At 37.2% G+C, this 25,792-nt stretch overlaps 1 protein-coding gene and 1 long non-coding RNA gene across 2 annotated transcripts in view; both read left to right on the top strand.

Annotated features, from left to right (window-relative positions):
* Positions 1 to 25,792, top strand: part of LOC144630051 (uncharacterized) — a 162,645-nt gene that overhangs the window by 46,863 nt on the left and 89,990 nt on the right. The window lies entirely within an intron of this gene.
* Positions 2,492 to 25,792, top strand: part of LOC144630046 (uncharacterized) — a 51,052-nt gene continuing 27,751 nt past the window's right edge. Inside the window, exon 1 of the mRNA XM_078488327.1 lies at positions 2,492 to 2,576. The gene's annotated coding sequence lies outside the window, so the exon portion shown is untranslated. The remainder of the gene's footprint in view (positions 2,577 to 25,792) is intronic.

Raw genomic sequence — 25,792 nt, forward strand, 5'->3', positions numbered from 1 at the left:
AATTATCGATTTTCTCGAAAACAAATCGATATTTAACCAAACAAAGTATACTGTGATTTATGTCATATTAAGGCCTACCCATGGTAAGAGTATGAGCTAAATCCATGGAAGGACTCTTGCCAAGAATTTTCATTTTTGTGTGAAATTTGTGCACATGTCCTCTTAATTTTACGCTGGACGCTGTCCAATTGTTTGACATGTAACGTCTGGTAGTTCACACACAAAATAATTATTTTCAGAAGAGAGAAATCGGTTGATTTTGCATTTGTTAATCTAAGATAGAGGATAGCGTTGGCCCTTAATTTGCTCACTTGGACTGGCTGAAAACTAGTTGAATTATATTTTTTTAATTTTTCAAATCCGGGTTTAAACCACACTTTTTCCGATTGGAGTCTGTTTCAATTTGGAATCTACAAAACACCGGACAACTGCAGACTGATAATTATAATTTTCAAATCAAACATTTCAATTTTTGTGAGCATTATACTTTTTAATGCCAGAAAGACCTTCCCGGTTAACCAATTACGGTCCAACCCTCCTGTTTGCGCCTGGTAAGTACCCTTGGTGCGACACAGTGTTACCCACCCCCCCCCCCACCCATCCCTTTTTAAAAAATCCTGTATTGTCTTGGCTGAAAGATGTTTCTTAAAATTTCATTGTTTTAAGACAATATTTTTATATTTAAACTCTAATGCAACTCTCATAATATACAAACGACCGAATGAGTTTTGTATTCGATCTCAAACAAACCAAAATTTCTTGTAAGCTTCAAATTGAATGCTTTCAAAGGAATCTCGAAAAAACGACCCCAAAATAATTTGTTTTAATTTCGGCGAAGTCATGCGCGAAGCAAGGAATCCCAATAACACGAAATTATTACACGACTATAAACGGTTATTGGATGAGGTTTTTGTGATATCCGGAATAATCAAGGTCGAGGTAAGTGTTATCAGCCGAAGCCGAAGGCTGAGGCTGATAACACTTAACGAGATCTTGATTATTCCGGATATCACAAAAACCGAATTTAATAATTGTTTTATTATACATTGTTTTTCTGGAAAAATAAGGACAAAACGACTACAACCGTTCTACGAATTCCTACTTGTCGTCTTGCTTTTGAATGCTTTTCTCTCAAGGTGTTCGTGGAATAGTTCCTCCGCAATCTTTGTCGGTCATTTTGTGTTTTCCGAGAATTTATTGTCCCGCAATTTTTCAATTTAGGTAAATGTTTTGCTCGGTTGAAGAAGCGAATCGACGAACTATGAATTTCCTTCGCTGTCAGATGTGTCCCACATTCCTCTCGGAAATCATGCATTTCGCGCCCAACCTACAGATTAGTGAATAATCTGTTAGCAGATTATTCACTAATCTGTAGGTTGCGCTGATTCTCAGAATTAACTGTAGACTCTTAGCCAATGAGAAGACAGATAGTGACTACAATGTATAATAATAAAGGTAGTCAGATGGCCAATAGCTAAAATCAACCAATCACTCCATTGTCCCGAATTATCCCTCGAATAAAGTCTCGATTACCAGCCGCTGTCTTGGAAAATGAGTAAGCACGGGGGGAGCAGGGATGGCGCAGTGGTGAGAGCGCTCGCCTCCCACCAATGTGGCTCGGGTTCGGCCCGGACCTGGCGTCATATGTGGGTTGAGTTTGTTGTTGGTTCTCGTCCTTGATCCGAGGGTTTTTCTCCGGGTTCTCCAGTTTTCCTCCCTCCACAAATACCAACACTTAAATTCCAATTCGATCGGGAATCCGAGCGCCACAGGTTTGTTAGTCGCAAAACTTTTAAGTCTTACCCTCATAATATAAAGACGATTTTTTTTTATTTAAGCACAGACCGGACACGAAAGAGCAAACGTTGGCCGGAGTTCGAGCCAACCGCGCTTTATATTGGCTTACAAAAGCAATAACATAAATTTGACGGGCATGGAGAGCCCTGTTGTTCTTTTTATTAGTTTGTAAAAACAATTTTAGGAAATTCTTTACCAATTAAACACCCAGTGGATTCTAGACTTTCTTGTCTAAGTGGATTCTTGATCAACATCCCATTCTTTAAATCCTTTTCGCTTTTTAGAGATGTTTTTCAGCCGTGTAATGGGGTGTAATCAATCGCTTATTAACCAAGCTTGCTCGGGTCTGAACTGGGAAAATATCGACTCTCGGTCTTTCCTGTACGGACCTCACTGCGTCGGACGGTACTGTCAAGATTTCAGACCGATGTTACCCTCAGTACGGCCCTCGCGCTTGGTTAATGAGATGTTATTTTCTCGTAACGTCGCTCAACGGGTCTACTCACTCCCTCACACAGAAAAAAGAAATTGCCCTTTCTTTACATTTTGCTAAAAATACTTTAAAAAGTTGCGACTCTGCAAATTGCTTGTATTTGATGCCAAAACGTCTCTTTTTGCCAAATAGTGTTTTGATCCTGATTGTAATCGGGAGTCCAGTCCAAACGTCATTGATTCTTTCTACCGTTACCGCGAGGAAACTAAGTTCCAGTGTTGTGTTGTTTATGGCGGCCATTGTTACATCTTGTTGCTGCAATCCAAGGGATTTTCTTCTCGTTAAGGTAAGAGTGAACGTACTTATAAGAATTTTTTAATACAAATGAATCGAAGAAGGCTTAAAGAAGTTTGTAGGCTGCAGCTTGTAACTGGATGGTATTTTTTACGCGCATTCCAAGCCTACAGATTTTGCGAGCCGTCCATGAATTTGAGTAAACATTCAGTTGTGGAGGCTTATGTGGGTCTGTTAGATTGCTTTGAAGGATATTCAACAAGTATTCTAAAAACTGTGAAAACGTTATTTCGCCGAAAAGCGAGGAAAAAAACAGGAAACAAAAATTGACAAACTGGAAATTGGCCGGGTTTCTTGATCATGCTCGATCATTTATGTGCCTTGTAGAACGAGGCTTAACACAATAGATGCTATTCTTATTCAATGACATGCAAATAAGTGGCCCTGTATTCTGTAATTCACAAACTGGCTTAACTGCAGAATACCCTGCCACTCAAACTAAATTCCACGTAGCTGGCTACGCGGTATTTAGAAACTAATGAATTTAAGTTCAAGTATAAAAAATAAAATAAATTCAAAATGGCGTTGCATGTTATGTGCTGGCGTACGCGGTACACAGTGAGTAAAACATGAATTGACACATGAATATACCTCGTTCTTTACTCCATAAGCCGAAATACACATGAATATACCACTGCGAACTGCATATCCAGCGACAAAGACAGCATATACTCTTGCAATCATTAGTCACTCTATACCCCATACAGCATAGCCAGCGAAAAAGATAACTTCCAGTCTTGCATTTATTACTCACTGGGTACTGAGTACTGTATAGCCAGCAAAAAAGACAACTTCCAGTCTTGCATTTACTACTCACTGCATACTGTGTACTGCGAAGCCAGCGAAAAAGATAACTTCCAGTCTTGCATTTATTACTCACTGTGTACTGAGTACTGCGTAGCCAGCGAAAAAGATACGGTAACTTCCCGTCTTGTATGTATAACTCACTGCATACTGCGTACTGCGTAGCCAGCGAAAAAGATAACTTCCAGTCTTGCATTTGTTACACTCACTGTGTACCACGTGGCCACCTATTTTCAGTAAAGGGCTTGATGTGGTGGGGTATTCTGCAGTTACTCCCACAAACATTTTTGGCTGCAGGTTGTAATTTTTTATGCGCAGTCTCTAAGCCAACAGATTAGACAATCTGCCATGCATTAATTTCAGCATGAGTCGATCATAGGAAAGCTAGTTGCTAAGTCAATAGTTCTCAATTATTCTTGAGAATTGTCAGTGTATTGGTTTAATTTCTCTGTGACAAAAGGTGATAAAACCAAAGTTCTGAAAGTAAAGAAGGAAAAAGAAATTTTAAATTTTGCATTGAGAAGACTAAAATTTCTGAAAGAACGCAGCGACTATTTCTGCCGCTATCTACAAGTAATTTTGGCAATGAGTTGTTTCATGTTGTGTTTTAGTGGAAGATACAGAGAGTAATATTTTGCTTTGTTGTAGATTGCTATTACAGTGCACAGTAAAACTAAACTGAAATATATACAATCCTGTTACACAATAATCAGCTCTACCATTTTCCCTTATATGCTATATAATCACTTTTTATCTTTCATCAGTTAAATTCAATAGAAATCTAACACTTACATTAACAAGAAGATAATGACAAGAAATTTTGCATTTGACTGTTGTCTACTACTGATGTTTTAACTTTGAATGACATGTATGGATTTTTATCAACAGAGAAGTGAAAGAAAACTTAATGACTTGAAAATTGGCCGGGATTTCTCATTACCGACTCCATATTTTTATTTCTTGTTTATCACCTGTTTTGCTCGGACAACCAAGTAAGAAAAGCAGATCGATCTAAAAAATGGAATTAGTTTGCTACTGATGGAAAATAATGGAAAACAGGTGTCCTTCAGGGTATCATTATACACTAAATGACTGTTTGCAAGGGAAACAGTTAATTTTGTTTCCCGAGAATCTCAGTGTTTCCCAAGGTGAAGCTGAGGGAAACATTGAGATCAGTCATTAAGTGTTTTGTTATATAGCATGACAGAGGCTTAGAAAAATGGCGCTCGTCGGTGAATGCTTTATACACATAAATACACATAATGACACACGCAATATAGTTTTTGGTTTTGCAGTAAGTTGCTTGAATTTCAAACCAAACCCCGTAAATTTCTTACATAAACTAGAGAAATACATTAAGTACCGTAAAGTTCCGTGTATAAGCCACACCCGTAGATAAGCCGCACCCCCGATTTGGAAGCTCAAATTTTAGAAAAAAAATTTTACAGACAATAAAGTTTGAATTTTAAGTGAAGTTCTATTGGTAAACAAACAAGGGCAAACAAGCACGGTTTCAAAACACTGACACGGCGGTTGATGCAATGTTTAATATAAATTAAGTCTTACAAAAGCGAAATTTCCCTTGTCATACCTCCTTTTTAGTTTGAGTTCACAATATCTTAAACTTGGATGCTCTCTTGATATCATTTTTTCGAGATTATCACTTCTAAACACTCAGTAGCCAAGCTTTGAAATGTAGAGAGGAGTCTGGGCATTAAAAACAAACATGGCGGGATGGCAGCACTTTCTTCGAAAGAAACCACGTTTTCAAGATTCTTGGAAACTGCTACCCGCAACAGGATAAAAACTTCATGCAGAATAAGAGTTTGATAATCCAGCAGGTGTATTTACTGTGAAGGTCAATAAAAAAGCGAAGGGGTCGGCCATTTGCCTTGTGAGTACTTGCGTTTATCTTGGTGCTTTCTCGCACGCGGCGGAAAGACATGCTTTGAAGTGACCGGCAGGCTTCACTGCAAACAGCTTTGCAGAGGAACCAAAAGGCAGTGAACAACAACAAAGTTTTCAGGTTGTTATATCTTTATTCAGTGATGTCTTGAGAAGTTTTTTATGAATATTAATTAGGCCTTCGAGAACTCCAACCAGATAAGAGATGTTTCCGTAGATAAGCCGCACCCCCGATTTTTGACTTGAATTTAGAGGAAAAAGGTGCGGCTTATACATGGATCTTTACCGTACATGTGTATCGAAGCAAAGCTCTCCAGACTACATGTACTTCATAAAGATGAAACAGGAGAAATTTTAACAAAATTTAACTTTATTCAACCAAGCTTGTTCAAAACAAGATTACACCATCGATCGCGAGCTAGTGCGCGCTGTGAATTTAATCCAAATATACTAGTGATTTTTAAAAATGGAAGAGTTACCAGGATTCATAATTAAGTAAAATGTTTTTGGAAGCGTTCTCTGGTTAAAAATTTGTTAAAAAATAAGCTTTCGGCTGCCAAACTACAGCCTTTAACGAATGATAAAAATGGCGCGAATGAAGAAATATATAGGGTAAAAATGTGTGAAAAAATTACAGAATAAAAATGCGTAAAAAGGTGACAAGAAAAATAGTGAGAATTTGATAATAAAAGAGAACTATTTTAAAAGAATAGAATATTGTGGGGGTAATGACCTAGCATTGTTGTCCACTTCAGTTGTCATGGCAGTGTGCCATGACTCAAGAGTTCTTCGCACGCGATAGTCTCCTTTGTCGATGACTCTTGCATTTTTGAAATCAATTTGATGGTCGTTCATCCATGCATGGTTTGCAATGTTCGATCCTTTGTTACAATGTTTAACGTTTCTGATGTGTTCTTTTTTTCGCGTCTGTAGACATCTGCCGGTTTCTCCAATGTAGCTCCAACTACAATTATTGCAAGGAATCTTGTAGACCACATTTGTTTGAAGGTGGCTGGGAGGTCTGAATTTTGGTGAAGGGAACTCTTGGTGAAGGGTTATTGGTTAAATGTATCTCGTGATTTTCCAAATATGGTACTTAGTGTAAACGAATGCGCAAATGCTTTGTACAATGTGAATCACGTTTCAACCCTTATGGGTTTCTGTTTATGCTGAATGATTGATAAAATCAATCGTGTCATTGTTGAAAAATTCATCTTCATTATTTATCACCGAGCTTAAAATTTACCATCTTTATTATTTACAACACACTTGATGATTTCGACATTGCTGATCCTAGCAGTATGCAGGACGCATGTCAAAAATATCAACCTGGTAAATGGCCCAGCTCACAACGAGTAAATGGCCCAGCTCACCACGAGTCTCTCGTAGCTCAGTTGGTTAGAGCACCCAACCGGTATCTGGGAGGCCATGGGTTCGATTGCCGTCGGGGACTCAGAATTTTTCTTTGTCCCATGCGCGTGTCATTGTTGAAAAATTCATCTTCATTATTTATCACCGAGCTTAGAATTTACCATCTTTATTATTTACAACACACTTGATGATTTCGACATTGCTGATCCTAGCAGTATGCAGGACGCATGTCAAAAATATCAACCTGGTAAATGGCCCAGCTCACAACGAGTAAATGGCCCAGCTCACCACGAGTCTCTCGTAGCTCAGTTGGTTAGAGCACCCAACCGGTATCTGGGAGGCCATGGGTTCGATTGCCGTCGGGGACTCAGAATTTTTTTTTGTCCCATGCGCGTGTCATTGTTGAAAAATTCATCTTCATTATTTATCACCGAGCTTAAAATTTACCATCTTTATTATTTACAAAATCAAGCACATTGCAAAATTTCGACTTACAAAAAGTTTGCTGATTTGTTTCGCATTCTTTTCAAGCTGAACTAGACCTGGATACAATGAAGATCGAAGGCCCATGCCTTTCTGCATGTTGCTTTTCTACGGTGTGCAGAATTAAAGATAGAAAGTCAGTTGCTTTCCAATTTTTGTGGCTTTGCAAACCCATCTAGATGTATCTGCGCTGAGTTGGTTACAAGTGCTAAAATAAATTATGTTTGATTTTCACAAAATTTATAACTTTTCTGTCAGATTATGAAATTCCTAAGAAATCATTTGACATTTTCCTGTTCAAAACTGCAATTTATAAAGGGACCTGTCAGCCTGATAAATATCTAAGTGCCACCTTAAAATGACCTGGCTAGTTATTTATGAAAATTTAATAGCTGAGAAAGTAGTAACCTCTTTCTGAGATAGGGGAGGTTTGTGGAATTTAAGGCAGTGGCATGCTGAGAGAAGGCACTCCGAATAATTTCCTTGATTGGCTATTATGGTGTTTGAGTGACAGTGCAAAAATTCTACCACTGTGCCTTATATAGCATATGAAAATGATTTTTTTCTGGGGAAGCATAAACCCAATTTATATTAACCTCTATTATGCTCCTAGGTTTTACAGTGAAAACAGCTCAAGCGTTCATATCAAGGGTAAATTAATGAATTCATTAATGGAAATTTGATTCGTCCCTTTTATATATATATTCCATTCAAGAATTGGATATTTGAATGTTTAAAGGAGCAATGTCACGGTACTTTAAGTCATTTTTCTGATAACTTTCGCACTGAAGAAAACCTCAAAATAGTATTTTTTTTTTGACATAGAAAAACACCAACGGAGTAATAAAAGCCCGAAAATTAACAAGGATGGTTTTGACTGACGAAGATTAAGACAGTTCACGAACGACAAACTTCAAAAAATTGGCCAATTTTTTCAAGATGCGTTATCCGTGACATAGCTCCTTTAATTGTTTGACTATTGGAATGTTTAGAAACGCTTGAGATGTCTTGACTGTAAGGTGGTTTGATGAGCATATTGTTGCCTTGTTTCCTTGTTCATACCCTGTCATGATTTACCATCTAGTGAGGGGGGAGGGTCTTGTGAAATATTATTGAACTTCCAGGCAGGGGTCTTATTAATGAGGGGGCTTCAAACAGAGAAGAGGCTTGCAGCATTAGCCACAAATCATTTCAAGATAACAGTTTCCATTGAGATGTTTTCCATTGCCCCTCATGTCCAGAGTTGGTTATCCCTGAGTACATGAAGAAACAATAATGGATTACATTGGTTTGCAAAATACAGTTGAATCTTGACAAACGACCACCTTCCTTCGTAGGTCCCCCTCCCCCCTCTACTTCCCACTCTACACCAACAGTTGTTAGTTGTTAGATTTTGCTCATATTCCATGTATCTATTTATATCCCTGGTGAGGGATATCCCTCACCAGGATGACGAATTATATCCCTGGATGACGAATTAAAAAAAGATCACGCGCAATGACCTCAGCCAGCGATCGAATCCAGACCATTTTAATCGGATTCTAACGTGTGTACCATTTGGCCAGTGCAAATAAAATCAGAAAGAAACGGATTTATCTCAGGAAAAAGAATAATGACAACAACAGTTCTGTGTGAAAACGGTGATAACGTCTTACCAGTGGGCTTGGCCTGTGACGATTTCAATAATGATGTATACCAAGCACCGCTGATGTCTATTTCCAGGTTTTACGAAAAAAAAAATCGAAATGTCAGGAAAATTTACCGACTGGGCTTTCCCAAGAATGCCCCTTATAGGAGTTCGGTAATTTCCCGAATTTAGCAATGTAAACAAAGTGCCGCGCATCGTTCTCCAGAGGAATGGAGGGGGAAGGGGGAAATTCTCTATAAAGTACTGCAATGGTGGGCCGCTAGCTGTACCCTTAGGAGCCAAAAATCATATCTTGGTATCGCGTGGCGTATTTTATTGAACATTTTCACATTCGGTACATTTCCTACGGTACCCCTTGGGAGCCTGTTCGCAAGCTATGAATAATGTTGATATATCCGCAACCTTTTTTGCCTGGGACGTGGTTCTTCGTCGGGAGGGTGGCGGTGATTTTAAAAATTTCTTGCGATCATTTCGTCGTTTTTTTACTGGATACTTAGGTTTTCCCCAAAATACATGTATGATGAATCAGAAGTTGTTACTTAACTCAGTTGTACTAAATTTTTGAATACCGCTCTTTTCAGTATAATGAGAACCTGATATCTTCGATAACTTGCTTTTGTCATTACGTTACAGGATTTAAACCATTCTTGTTCTAAGAAAGCTAGAACTAGGCAAGATGCCTCCAAAGAGATGTAAATGCAAGGAATGTGGCAAGCGTTTCAGCCGACCAGCAGAACTAACAAGACACATAAGAACACACACGGGCGAGAAGCCTTTTAAGTGCAAGCATTGCGACAAGTGTTTTAGAAACGCAGGGAGCCTTCGCCAACATAACAGAATACACATTGGAGAGAAACCTTTTAAGTGCAAGCATTGTGACAAGTGTTTCAGACAAGCAGGAAACCTTCGCAATCATTACAGAATACACACAGGACAGAAACCTTTCAAGTGCAAGCATTGCGAAAAGTGTTTTAGAGAAGCAGGGCACCTTTGTAAACATAACAGAATACACACAGGGGAGAAGCCTTTTATGTTCCAGCAGTGTGGTCGGTGTTTCCGTCATGCAATGTCTGTTCAAACTCATCAAAGAACACACAGTGATACTGAAGTGTCGTGTAATGGTAGTCAATATGGTAATGTTGTTATGCCAGCATCCTTTTTCAAACAAAACCCAGACCAGGCTGTAAGATTGAGCTGTTGGATTTGTCAGATGGTATTTGGTGGAGAGGCCTTCCTTCAGAAACACTATGACGATCATATGCGGAAAGCGGTAAATTAAGGATTGATTTACATGGAACAGCTTATGATTTGAAACTGTTTGTAAAGCAAGTTCTTTTTAGTTTTTATGACTATATTACGTAGTACCGGTTTTAAGTAGTTAAAGGTCAAGTACGTTCTGTTATTTACTGTATTGTGTTAGAGACACCAGTTAAGATGATTAAGGCTAATAACATGTTGGAGGTTTTCATGACGTTATAGTTCAACCTAATCCTTGATTGGTTGAGTGCTAAGTGCTGGTTAGAAACAGTCTTCTTTGTGCTTTTGCTACAGTCTCCCATCCTGCCGCTAATGATCGATATCATCAACATCTTGTGTGATTTATAAAGCTGGTGACTCGTAGAAATCCCCGATAAATTTCTTAAATAAAACACTATATTATCCCAATGGCAGCTCTCACAAACCAGTTTTCGATGCCGTTTTCATGTATAAAAGGAATGACGAGGGAACGATGAGAATGCGAACACTATTTTCGCCACTGGCCCCTATGGAATTCCTGCGCGTATTCTTAAAGAATGCAGTGAGCCGATCGCGCCAAGTCTTTGTGCACAATTCAATCATTCTCTGCGTACTGGGCGTTTTCCATCTGAATGGAAGTCAGCTGATGTTACTCCGGTTCATAAAAAAGATCTTTTAGAGCCAGCTGAAAATTATAGACCAATCTCGCTTCTACCAATTGTGAGTAAAGTCATAAAACGCTGCGTTTGTAACAGACTTTATTCCCACGTCTCGAAATTAATTACATCCTTACAACATGGATTCATGCGTTCCCATTCATGCTCGTCGCAACTTTTATCCGTACTCCATTCAATTGGGGAGGCACTAGACAAAAACAAACAGACGGATATTTTGTACCTTGATTTTGCCAAGGCTTTTGATACAGTTGATCACGGCATTCTTAAAGTTGAAATGGTACGGTGTCACAATGTCACAATGGTACGGTGTTAAAACTATTTTTAAATACAAACTGAAACAGTTTTTATTAAATCATTTTTAACCTTAGTTAGTAGTATTTTAATTCTTGTTCTAATTTTTAATCTTAGTTAGCGTACCGCATAGGTTTTATCTTTTTATTATATTTTAGATTTTAATGTATTTTAAGGTTTAACATTTATTTTCTCAGAGGACCTTCCTGAAAACCACCCCTAGGTGATTGGAGGCCTCCTCTTAAAATATTATGTATTATTTTTTTTATTTTATTATTATTAACTGATAGATTGGTTTTCTGACTACCTAAAGGACAGATCGCAGAGAGTTGTGATTGAAGGCACTGCCTCTGAGCGTCTACCGGTCACTTCCGGTATACCCCAGGGTAGTCTTGTTGGCCCACTCCTCTTTGTGATATTTATCAATGACCTCCCTGATGTCATCCATGAGCAAACCAGCACCGCTCTGTATGTTGATGATACCAAGTTGCACCGTACTATCAGGTCAGTGAAGGACTGTGCTATTCTCCAGCAGGATCTTACAAGTTTAAACACCTGGAGCCACGAATCAAACATGAAGTTCAACGCCTCCAAATGCAAAGTGCTAACAATCACGCGAAAGAAAACACCTGTAAATCATGAATATCACCTTGGCGACGCAAACATACAACGCGTTCCGGAAGAAAAAGACCTTGGTGTAACCATTACTAGAAATCTAACGTGGGACTCACACGTAATACGTATTGTACTCAAGGCTAATAGAATTCTGGGACTCTTAAAGAGAACTTGCCCACTTATGACTGACGTCAAAGTAAGGCGGACACTTTATCTATCTCTCGTGAAGTCACAGCTTACATATGCCACCGACGGAAGTTTGGTCTCCTGCTAGTGTCAATTTGAGAACGATCCTAGAAAGAGTCCAGAGGCGCGCCACTGGCTGGATACTAAGAACTAGAATCGGCGAGATGTCCTACAAACAACGACTGCTGACGCTTCGCTTTCTACCATTAACATATGACAGGGAACTGAGAGATCTTTTATTTCTCTATAACTGTATTTCTGGATACACTGACCTAAATATTGATCGATATGTTACTTTTGTCACGCATGGCCGGTCCCGCTCTAAGAACCCCACCCTCGTACTTAAACCTGCTTACTGTAAAACCGCAACTTTTCAAGCTTCTTTTTTTAATAGAATTGTAAAACCTTGGAGCACTATCTGTAACCTCGCCCCTCACGACAAATTTTCTAGCCTAAGTTTATTCAAATATTTTCTGCGCGCCACTTATTTTACTTTACTGGACACTACCTATGATATTGACATGCCCTGCACCTGGTTCCTCTTCCGTAACTGCCCTTGCCACCGCGCTTAATTTTTGTAACTAATTTTATCTGCGTCTTGTTTTATAACTTTAGCTATAAGTAATTAATTAGATTTTTTAACTATAATTTTTAACTATAAGTAATTAATTTGATTTATTTTATATATATTTATATATTTTTTTAAAATTTAAGATTTTTATCGCTTTTTTTTAGTTTTTAGGGTTGCGCCTCGCATGGGTAACTTGTTCCCGTTCGCGCAATTCCTTTTTGGTCCTTTTCTTTTATTTGTAAAATTTTGAGACCAATAAAGTTGATAGACATATAAAGTATAATAAAAGTGTGTACGGTTTTCGTATTCTCACTGTAAGCGCAAAACGCAAAAGAAAAATAACTATGGTTTGCATTGGCAAACCCAACACTGGTCTGATATGAACGGCCATATTTGCGAACATGCAAGAAAAGGATAAAGTAAGGGAGTAAGAATGATATAATAGAAAATATTTTTTGATAAGTTTCGTTTTTAAATTACTGGTGAATTGACCAACAACATCCTTTACTGTAAATAATACAGAGAAAGCCATTGAAACGCTGCATAGATTTCTTCCACTTTTTATTGAAATCTCTCAAACATCTTATGAATACCTTGTGGTATAACATTATATGTTATGATTTTCAAATTTAACGATTTTTTGCGGGATCAGTAGATGAACATGAACTGCCGAACAGATATGCTTATTCTCAATGGTTAACAGATTATTGACAAAAATTACCAATCGTGAACCAGAAAGCAGTAAACAATTCAATTTGTCTTTCTTATTAACCAGGTTTGCTCGGGTCCGTATACGTCCTGGTAGTATATCGGCTCTCGGTCTTTCCTGTACGGACCTCGCTGCACTCGGACGGTGCTGTCAAGACCTCGGGCCGATATTACCCCAGTACGGCCCTCCCGCTTGGTTAGTAAGTATTCTCATGGTTCTAGACAGGCACTTATCTACTCATCCAATTCCCTTTCTCCTGAAGGTTTTTTGTACCAAACTACGTTTCATTGCGCGCGCCCTTTCCTTATGGAGCACCGTTCTTTTTGCTAAAAATACTTTAAAACCTCGGGACAATGCCATTTGTTTATAATTTCTGCCAAAATGCCTTTTGCCAAGTGTTGGCAAAAAGCATTTAACAGCGATCCAGACTTCTTGGGTTATTTCAACCGTCTTCGAGAGGAAACTAAGTTCCAGTGTGTTGTTTATGGCGGCCATGTCCAGGTATTTTTTGCGTGTTCGAGTGTTTTCTATTGTTTCTGCAATCTGAAGGATTTTCATCTCGTTAAGGTGTCTCGATACAGTTTTTTCTGAACCATACCTAGCATTTTCAATTGGCCGTTTAGCAGTCTTCCAAGACTCGGATCTAAATGAATTTTTTACCAGATATTGGTCTTGGACTGAAAATGCATATAATAGATATTTATGGGGAATCGATATTTCCATGGCAACGATAAACAAAAAAACGACGAAATTAGTAAAACTTAAATTTTACGCGAATCAGTTTTGGAATATAAAAAATAATACCACTATCTGAAACAATGGTGTATTGCAAATCAAATATAAAAGAACAAAGAGTATTTGTATGTTTGGATTCGAAATAATCGCAAAACATTTTAAACCGTACTTTTTACATGACAATAGTAAACTAGCTAAGGCGCAGACACTGCTTTAATAAAATTACACCAAAGTAACGCCAGAAGGTTTATTTAACTTACCTTTTGGCGCTGTTAAAGTTTTGTTGATTTTCTTTTTGGCGATTTGGAGAATTGGATTTTTTTTCTTACCGTTACAAACATTGCAATTTTAAAGTAATTTTCAATTTTGAGTATTCTTTCAAAAAACTTAAAAACTGCTCGATAGATTTTCTTGAAACTTTTGCCATTCATGCTTTTATTATGTTACCTTATTCTTACTTATTTTCGCGAGTACTAATTTTCGCGATTTTCGCGATTTCAAGATAATCGCGAAATTTAATACGCGCGAAAAAAACATTGCGCGAAATTTAAGCCCGCGAAAATTAATACCATATTATAATTTATGTCAAAACAGTAAAAATTTGGGATGTTAGGAACTGCAACTATTTATCCTTGAAAATATATTTCCGTCTTGTTTTCGACTAGCACCCTTCTTTTGATAACTGTTTTCTTCATTTTGTAAATTGGCCACCAAAGTTTCCGTTTCCCAAGACTCCTTGAAGTTACATTGAACAAGACCTTTTTTATGTCTAGTAGTTCCTTTAGTCTTTGACGATTGAGCCATAAAACACTGACAAAATCGCGAAATTTAATACACTTTTACTCTAATTTTTCTTGCAATCGCGAAAATTAATACTCGCGAAATTCGGCTGTCGAAATTTCGCGAAATTAAGTACGCGCGAAAATTAGTAAGAATAAGGTACCCTGAAGTGTTATTTCAATTGATTTAATGGAACAGGTCTAAATTTAACGATAAAGAAGACGCTCAAGCCGACAGAAAAAGTTGTGCTACATAGGTGCTGTCAACAGAGTTCCGCTAAAATATTCAAGTCATTGTGTATGACGTTTCCCCGTGAAAAACTCGATTAGATATCTAGGACCCAAATTGTGATCAAAATTACCAAAGAGCATAAGAGAGGCCACATCTTTCAGCATTTTTAAGACGAAGATCAGAAATCTTAACAATGTTGATGCATTATTAGATGATGGATGCAGAGGCTGTCCGCTCTGCTCCTCCTAAAAAATTTTTAAGTATGTATTATTGTATTATATAATCCACTGCACATAGTCTCATAACATATTTTTAACTTAGATCTAAATTTTACTATTGTAAATAGCTACAGTTTTTTTAGCATTTTCTTTTAGTTTAACTCTTTTTTGTTGTGTCCCCGTATTAGTGGGGGAGTTTTCCTCAGCTAGGTGGTTGATGACATTCTTAATAAAGTTTCTAACTTTCTAACTAAAAATGCATTTCTGGAACAAAAGAAACTTATGGCGAAATTTGCATAACAGTAGGTACAAAAATGCGTTTGAATATTTCAGCATAATTTGTAAAGCGTGAATTGTAACGCAACTAATTTTCGTCCATTCCAACGCCTCCTTTATCGTAAGATTTTTCAAAAAGAGCTCAAAATCGAAAATTACTCAAAAATTATAACAGGAGTGGTCGTAAGAAAAAATCCTTTTCTCGAAATTGTGATGAAGAAACTCTACAAAACTTTTACGGCGCCGAAAGATAAGTTAGATACACATTAAGGTGTTTTAATAGCGACGTGACTCACAACTAAGTACACAGAACAGGAGTTTCTCGTGCATTTCAAAGAGCCCTTCAAAATTAATTTTTATTTTCTTTGCAATTGCGCAGTCAAAAGTGGTAGGTATGCGTGTGTCCCGTCTGAATTTCAAAGCTTGTCGTGTCGAAATTAAGAATGGTCCGCATGATGCTGTCGAAATTTCGTCATTTCGTCTAAAGATGTACGCGAATAACAGAGCAGAAGTTTCTGAGGTATTTTAAATTCTCAACCACTTAAAAACGACGTGACTCACCTTGGAACACAGAGCAGAAGTTTCTGAGGTATTTTAAATTCTCAACCAATTAAAAATGACGTGACTAACCTTGGTACACGGAGCAGAAGTTTCTCACGTATTTTAATTTCTCAACCAATTAAAAACCACGTGACTTGCCTTGGTGCACGAAGCAGGAGTTTCTTAGAGTTATTTTAAGAAGGCGGTTAATATATTTTTTTAAATGTCTCGACCAATTAAAAACGACGTGACTAACTTAGGTTCACAGAACAGGAGTCTCCCAGGCACTTGAATTTGGCAGGTAAAAAAGTGTCTTAAACTTTTTGAGAAACGTTATTGTAAACTAATCAGGAGTTTCTGGGGATTTTCATAAATATTAATAGTAATATATATGGCAATTTTGGACAATGACATTCTTGTGAAAGAGATCGTTGTTTTTGAGGAGTGACTAACTTAGGTTCACAGAACAGGAGTCTCCCAGGCACTTGAATTTGGCAGGTAAAACAGTGTTTTAAACTTTTTGAGAAACGTGACTGTGAACTAAGCAGGAGTTTCTGGGGATTTTCATAAATATTAATAGTTATATATATGGCAATTTTGGACAATGGCATTTTTGTGAAAGAAATCGTTGTTTTTGAGGAGGTGAATTTGTTTTCCCATATCCTCTGGCTAAAAAAGCAGAAGTCGCATGTAATTTCAATACAACCAATAACCAAACGCGAAACGCCATCAACAAACAATGGACAGGCCGGACTTTCAGCATATTCCAAACGCTCAATTGCTTTGAATCAGCGTCGTAATTTTTGTTCGGAAAGTATTTGGGATGACCGTATTGGCGATAAATTTAACATTCAAAAATTACACTTGCAAGAAATATATAACGGAACTTGTTGCAGAACGTTTTAATTAAAATAAAATGTTTTCAAACTAATGGTCTACCAATGTGTCTTATACGGTGTAAAAATATAGATTTGATTTCTATTTAATACGTTATAAATTACGAGGAAATGCGTTTTCCTACACAGGTACATTAAGAGGCGGTTTAAAATTGTCAGTTAAGTAATGTTATTTTTTGAAATCCCAGAGATTTGAGAGGCGAGTTGTGAATAATAATTAACCAGTGTCATACAATACGAAGTAACAATTTCAAAGCAAACACTAGTCGAGTATATTCAGTGTGTAAGAATCGAAATACGAGAATCATCTCAGCCTGTGTTCAACCACCATTCAAGGTAGGTACTAAATACATAGAGCAATGGTTTCTCGTTATTTTGAAAGAGCCGTTAAAATTAATTTAATTTTTTAACAGATAAAAAACGACATGACTTACTTTAGTACACGAGAGCAGGAGTTTCTCGGGCTTTTCATAAAGGAAGCTTGAACTGTTTTAATTCTTGACCGATGAAAATAATTCACAAATGACAAAAATAGTTCAGCTGGCCAAAAATGCTCGATCGCTTAAGTAATTTTCCCCCGATTTCTCGACCCCGACGGACCGTTATTGTTCGAGTGCTGCCCGCTATCAAGCTTTCATGGACGATTTTTTCTTAGGTGAGGTTTCATGTCGCTCGGTTGGAATGATATCCTGCAGTGGCCTTATTTGTCCTATTTGCTTTACACTTTGCTGTTCTTAATAAAATGTAGTACGTTAGCTGGTTGCCAGATTAAAGCAGCCACATTACCGCTCTTGCTGAAATAAAAAGAATATCTACTTAATACAAACCCTTATTATGTAAGTTGTTTTTTCTTTGAACTATGCTTCTATTGAAGTCATAGCATCTTAATTAGCCACAGCCATAACGAATAAGGATCTGTCACCTTGTGCTCTTTGTATCGAAATAGTAGTGAACAGGTCATGCAACGAAAGCATTTCCCTGATTGCATTTATCACCTTTCGGACTTGATATATTTTTTGCTTGTTATAAATCCGCAAGACCTTAAAACAAGCTCTGTATGCTGATGATGCAGGGTATTTGTAAATACATCAGTTCGCCGTGGAACATTTAAGAAACCGAGACATTCGCAGTAGTTGTCTCATTTAATTCTATCTTTCGCTGTCGCTATTTCAACATAAGTCTTGTCGTCTCTCGCCATTTTATTTCTTCTGTGTCGCTGTTTAAACGTCGTGTCGCTGGTCGTAATTTTACCTTAACAATTAAGGCTTCATGAGTTTGAAGATGCATGTTTCTTTGCGTAAACAAATTAAACGAGAGGACGATACAAAGCGTGAGAACGGGTCAAGAACCACGCGGCTAAGACGAGTCTTCGAATTTACAGAAGCAACAGTTTTCAAGGGTTTTACGAGAAAATTTTTTGGCGGAAATTATATCCTGGCATGGTCGGATTACCAAAAATTTCAAATCTTCAACATTAAGCAAACAATATGAAAGAGAACGTGATTTAAAATGGTTACCAAAAAAAGTGCGCGCTTTGACCTTATCAGCCGGAAAAAAATCATTTGATGCTCCGTAATCATGGCGAGGAACTGCCTTTGTCTTTGATACGTGAACAAAATATTTATATTGTTATTATCTCATCGATGGCGAAGTGGCTTCATACTCGCTATCTTAAATGTTTGGGGGATTAAAAACAAAAGGTTTTCAGTTAGACTTTTTATCATCCTATCCTAAATGCCCTCCTTCCTTAAACTTGGTGAAAGTATCGTCAAATTTGATCAGTTTGGAATTGATAAAAGCCTGGATGAAATACAGCATTTCGTACTTCGAAAGCAATCGTACGAGAAGTGAAACGCTTGGTACAACAGCCAGGGTTTTGGCGTAACAATCATCTAGCTTGTCCTTTGTAAAAGTCGCACAAGATTGGTAGTATTTTGGCTACAATCTGCTTGTAAAAATCCAGCAATAATGTGCAGAGTTTGTCCTTTGTTCCCAAAGTCTCCCGATGAGTGATATCGCAAGAGATCAGGCCAGTGACTTGACATCGAAGTATAAAAGGACAATAGATAGATCTTAAGCGCAGTTGACTTGCAAAGAACATAAAATATGTTTCTTATTTCCTTCGTAGAATGGAAGTAAAATCAATTCATGTCAGTTTTACAGATTTAATATTATTATAAAAATATTATAAAAATCGCATAGCACAACTTTCCATAAAAATGATCAAGTGCGCTTTTTTTAAACGAAATAAATATCAGTGGTAACATATATGGGCACTTCAGTCCTTGGTATTCTTGTGAAATCAATTGTCGTTGTTAAGGAGGTGAATGTATTTTCCCATATCCCCTGGCTAAAAAAGCAGAAGTCGTATGTAATTTCAATACAACCAATCACCAAACCCGAAACGCCATCAACAAACAATAGGCAAGCCGGACTTTCAGCATATTCCAAACGCTCAATTGCTTTGAATCAGTGTCTTCATTTTTGTTAGGAAAGAATTTGCGATGGCCGTATTGCCGATAATTTATTTTTTCTAATATTGTGCTAATAAATTTTACATTTCAAAACTAACCTTGGAAGTAATATATAACGAAACTTGTTGCAGAACGTTTTGATTAAAATAAAATGTTTTCAACTAATGGTCAACCAACCATTCTTATACGCTGGTGTGATTTTTTATTTAATACGTTAATAAATTGCGATGAAATGCATTTTCCTTCACAGCAATTGCTCATAAACAGGTGGTTTAAAAGTGCCAGTTATATAATGTTATGTTTTTGAAACCCAGAGATTTGAGAGGCGAGTTGCGAATAATTATAAATCAGTGTCACAAAATGATAAATTAGCAGTTATGAGTGACAGTTTTGTTATTGATAAATATTCAATAAGAATTACGAAGTAACAATTTCAAGGCAAACACTTGTCGAGTGCATTCAGTTTGTAAAGATCAAGATAGAGAATCATCTCAGTCTGTATTTAACCAAAATCCAAGGTAGGTACTAAGTACAAAGAGCAATGGTTCCTCGTGCATTTCGAAAAAGCCGTTAAAATTTTAATTTAGTTTTTGGACAGATTAAAAAAAAGACATGACTAACTTTAGTCGCCTTATTACACAAAAAGCAGGAGTTTCTCGAGCTTTTCGTAAAGGATGTTAAAACTGTTTTAATTCTTGACCGATGAAAATTTCTCGAATGACAAAATTATTTCATCTGGTAAAATTAACATTCTCGATCGTTAAAAGTATTTTTTCACCAATTTCTCGACCTCGACGGACCATTGTTGTTTGAGTGCTGCCCGCTGTTAAACTTTCATGGACGATTTTATCTAAGGTGGATTTTCATCTCGCTCGACCGGCCGGGAATGACATTCTGCAGTGGGCTTAGTTGCCCTATTTGCCTACATTTTGCCATTCTTAATTAAAATTTAGTACGTTGGTTGCCAGATTAGAGCAGCCATAATCCCAGCCCGATCTTGCTCTTGCATTTATCTGCTTTTCGACTTGATAGCTTTATGCCAGTTAAATCTGCGAGTCCCAAAACAGAACTCCTGTATGCTGACGATTCAGGGTATATGAAACTACATCAGTTCACCGACGAGCTTTTAACAAACCGAGAGATTCGCAGTAGTTGTCGCATTTAATTCTATCCTTCCCTGTCGCTATTTCAACAAAATTCTTGTCGTTCCTCGCCATTTCATTTCTTCTATATCGCTGTTTAAACGTCGTGTCGCTTGTTGGAATTTAACATAACAGGGCCACATGACTTTTAAGATGCATTTTTCACGGTGCAAAGAAATTGAAATGAGGGGTAGATACTAAGCAGCAGTACGAGTAAGGAACCACGCGGCTAACACAATTCTTTGAGTTTCACAGGCACACTTTAATTTTACAATCAAAAGAGGCCCTAGCCTGTAAGGGTAGGTATGAGTGTCTTCCGTCTGAATATCAAAGCTTGACATCCCGCAATTGCTTTCGAAATTTCGTCTAAAAACGTACACGAGTGACAGAGCAGAAGTTGCTTAGGTATTTTATTTTCTCAACCAATTAAAAACGACGTGACTAACCTTGGCACACAGAGCAGGAGTTTCTTCGGTATTTTTTAGAAAAAGGCTGTTAATGTTTTTCAGATGTCTCGAGCAATTAAAACGACGTGCCTGACTAAGATTCACAGACAGGATTTTCTAAGTACTTGAATTTGGCAGTTAAAACAGTGTTTTACATTTTTCGACAAATTGAAAACGTGACTCTCTCAGAACTAAGCAGGACTTTCTCGGCATTTCATAAATATTTTAATATTAATAATTTAAATAATTTAATAATTTAATAATATTAATAATTTAAAACAGCAGTAATATATGTGGCAGTTTCAAACCTTGGCTTTTTTGTGGAAGCGATCGTCATTGTTGAGGAGGTAAAAGTGTTTTCGCGTATCCCCTAGCTAAAAAGCAGAAGTCGCATACAATTTTATTACAACCAATAACCAAACCCGAAACGCCATCAACAAACAATAGACAGGCCGGAATTTCAGCATAGTCCAAACGCTCAATTGCTTTCAATCAGCGTCGTTAATTTTGTTCGGAAAGTATTTACGATAGCCGTATTGGCGATAAATGTAACATTTCAAAATTACACTTGCAAGAAATATATAACAGATTTTTTTTCAGAACGTTTTAATCAAAATAAAAAAGGTTTTCAAACTAATGTGCTACCAACCTGTCTTCATAGGCTGTCAAAAACAAAATTTGATTTTTATTAACACGTTATTAAGATCTATTCTCTGTTAGAATGAAGCAAAGTGGGAAATGAAAATTTTTGACCCCCTTCATATTTTGCATGCAAAAAGAGATTAAGGGGGGGGGGTGTACAAAAATGCCCTTTTTAGGGTGGAACCTTATTGTTGTCATGGCAACACCCATCGTTTGTTGGTGCCTCAAAACCTTATTTTTCACTCAAAACATGCTCTGAAATGTGAAAAATGTAAACAGCTGATTCTCGAGTCCATTAAAACACTACAGCTCAAGGCTTGGACCAAATATAAAGTCATCATTCTAGTTTATATTGGTATATCAAGTGTTTTCTAACATTAAATTTAGAATGACTAATCAGTCAATTAACTAAGTGCGTTTTCGGCCATTTTGGTTGATGGGTAAAACATACCAGACGTTTCTTTGAATTTCTCTAAAAGCACACCTGTTCCAGACCAGAAACTACGCAGTCAGTTTACACAGATATCTTAGTTGCTAAAACTGTAAAGATCTCTGCGGGGCGGTCTCTTTTATTTTTAGGGAATTTAATGTACGAACCTCAAAAAATCAGGTTTTGCATATTTTGGCGAAAATATAATTTTGTCTGCTTGCCAACAAAAACACTTGCAAGAGTGAAACTGCCCTCAGTCGCAAAGAATCTTATCTGTTGAGTTATTTATTAATCGAAACAATCATATTTATGCTTTGTTTTGTTAGCAATATCGATCAAAATAAAGCTTATTAAACAAGAATTTCTCTACTGTTCACCATTGCCAATATGGCGTCAGTTCGTTCATCGAGCATTCATATTCAACACAAAGTTAAGTGCCTGTACCTTTTTTCTGAGGATCATGTTGCTGTATATACACCTTAAGTGACTGTAATCTGGCTATTTTCAGCATATCTGCACAAGTAGTAGCAAGTTTAGCAACTTTAACTTCACTGAGAGGACTTGAGTCAGCAAGCCACGACAAGGGACATTTAGTTTTTATCTTGGATTGAACACAATTTACGTTGTTTTACTCCAGACGATGGCACCACTCGCTCTTTAAGAAGATAAACCGTCTTGATGTACCAGTTTAGCAAACAATCGCAACTTCTCGAGGTATTTCGAGATCGTGCAAAACCAGAGAGTATTATTGGTCAGCGATTTTGGCTAAAATGATGCAATCCTTTAAAATCTGCAAAACGTTGTGTCCTTGGACGTTTTCCCTTACTTGCGGTACTGGGTTTTGTTTTTCATCATATTTAGTTTTAATTTATATATAGCTAGAGTGTCGACACAAACTTTCTATTTCTGAATTCGACAACAGAAGAAAAATTAAAGCATGAATCACATAACCCATTTGGTGATGGCACCATACAGAGCGTAAAACAAATAATTACTGAGTTATTTTACTCCTTGGACTCAAAATAAGTGATCATTAAAATCAAACCTTATACTTTGTACCGTCAAAATTTCCTTTTTTATATACATTCCATGCAACAATCGTTTACCGATAATTGGACCGTGAGGAACTATAGTGTTTGGGAACCAGTGAACAAAATCAAAATAAAGTTAGGAGCTTTGTCTCTAAAATTTTAGGGAACGGGGAAATAGACAAAATACTGTGAGGGAACAAGGGGAAGTTTAAATGGAACATGGACCACCCACCAACCCCCATCCCCCACCCCTACCCCGCCCCGTCAACCCAGAAACGAGGCCCTTATTTTACTATGCACTCAATGACTCAGAGTCTCTGAGTGTTTTGTATCTGTATTTCAATCATTACATTCCATCCTTGCTTATTATCTTTACCCCCCAACAAAAAATATTTGCTTGCTTGATTATTTGGTATTTGATAACGATGGAGCGCCTTTTTAACACAGATGGATCACATTTCTTTGTGCTGCTTTTATGGTTCGCAAGGAGCTAAAGGAACTTGACAAGCATATTTCCAGCTAATCAGGACGGCACTCATTCACCCTCTAGCATCTTGTTTGAACGCGGGAAACATCGAAGAAATTTAAAAGAAAAAGGGTATTGTAGGTTGCATTAAAACTGGAGAAACCAGGAAGACAAAGGACTTGGCAAGTTTCCCTTGTTGTTTGCAAAAAGTAAACTTAAACCTGATTATTTTACAAAAATAACCCATCGATCATCTAATTGATTTGACGACGCGTGCTGCACGTGAAAGAAAAAAGGAATTGTCTGTTACCGCACAAGGGAAAGCCTGGGAAGAAACGATAAATCACTGAACATATTTCGTTGTGGACGCCGTACTTGAACGAGTTTGTGAAGGATAATAGTAACAGTAGTTTAGCAACATAGATTTCCAAAAAGGACTCGTTCTATATAAAGAACAAGTAAATTCGAACAACAATTATTGCCATAAATATTTTTCAATTTGAATAGACCATTAAAAATTAGGTTTGGAGATACTAACAAACGATGGGTGTTACCATGACAAAAATGAGGTTGAAACCTTAAAAAAGGGCATTTTTTTACGTCCCCCCTGAACATCTAACTGCATGCAAAATATAAAGGGGAGTAAAAAATTTTCATTTCCCACTTTGCTTCATTCTAACAGAGAATAGTTCTTAAATTTCATGGAAGTGCGTTTTCTTACATAGCAATTGCTCATAAACATGTGATTTAAATTTGAGGGGCGAGTGGGGAGTAATAATAAGAAATCAGTGTCGCAAAATGATAAATTAACACTTATGAGTGACAGTGAAGCTATTAATAAATATTCAAACAGAATTACGAAGAAAAAAATTCAAAGTAAACACTTGTCGTTTGCATTCAAATGTGTAAGAATCGATACACGAGAATTATCTTAGTCTAATTTAAATGTAACCTGTGTGATGCAGGATATGTGGGGTACACACGTGGCCACTTACACGAGCGCGTAGAAGGGCACACTAGAAAGTCATCTTCGATTTACAAACATTACAACCTGCAACACAATTGTGAAATGCCTGAACGCTTCATCGAGCAATTTCACGTCATCGCGAAATGTAGCGGCAAATTTGATTGCCTAGTAAAATAAATGCTATACATTCGCATGCGTAAGCCAACACTTCACGTGCAAACTGATTTCATCCGCGCTATGGTGTTTGTTTAGGCCGTTCATTGTTTTATGCTTATTTTGCAGCGTTCCTTATTTGCATACTGTACAAGTCTTTTGGCAATGGAGTCACGATGACTCCGAAACGTCGAGCAGCAATAAATATTTCTTGGTTTTATTATATGCATTTGCTTTAGCAAATCCCTGCTGATCAAATGGTCTAGTTTTAACTGGGTAATTATAATTGGTACTTTACATTAACTCTGAGAAAATGCTTTCAGTCTTACGAAATACGAATACTTATTTGAACACTCAAAAGTAACTAAAGTTGAGTTTTTGAGCTTTTCATCAAGTACATTCTCAATACAAAACAAGCGGGGAATAGGGTGGGCGTGGATATAGTTTTCACCTCATGCCCCCTATCTATCTCTTCCCAGTTACGATTGATCAAAAGATTTATGTATGAACTGCATCAGTTTGATTTTTATCAATTAAAACAGAGATTTAAGATGAAGCGTACTTTCTTCATTCTGGCCGCGATGTTTCTGGTGCTTGATTGTTCCTCCGCCAAGAAAGAAGGTAAGCGAAGTAATCGGGAAGCAAGATGGTGCAGTAGTGAGAGCGCTCCTTCCACCAATGTGGCACGGGTTCGATTCCTGCCCGTTGCCATATGTGGGTTGAGCTTGTTGTTGGTTCTTGTCCTTGCTTCGAGGGTTTTTCTCAAGGTTTTTTCGGTTTTCCTCCGTCTACAACAACCAACACTTCTAAATTTCAATTCGACAGGGAGTCCGAGGCTCAAGACTATTAAGTTCATCCCTCGTAAAATAACGTCAATTTAATCAGCAAGGGAAAAATGTAGGGAAGGAAAAGAAAATGGAAGCACAAGGTATCTGATGTCAGCCACTTCAATGTGAACAATATTCGTTTGGGAACATAAATGTTTTGCCAATGTGGTCATTTATTAAGCATCAATCTTTATTGACAAAAGTTGGTAAATAAAACTTAATAATAATAATTATAATAATAATATAACTTAACAATAATAATAATAATAATAATAATAATAATAATATTAATAATAATAATAATTAATAAATTATGTCTATTGGCTTCGCCAATAGACGTGTTTAACTGTAGACTTGGCACAGTTGCATAACTGTTAAAATTCAGTTCATTTCGGGTCTCCTTCTCGGCCATAGTCTTTCTCAAGAGGTTGTACCGTATGCACCTTTCAGGAGTCTTT

This window comes from Oculina patagonica, chromosome 11, assembly GCF_052425735.1.
Source record: "Oculina patagonica isolate OP01 chromosome 11, crgOcupat, whole genome shotgun sequence".
NCBI lineage: Eukaryota > Metazoa > Cnidaria > Anthozoa > Scleractinia > Oculinidae > Oculina > Oculina patagonica.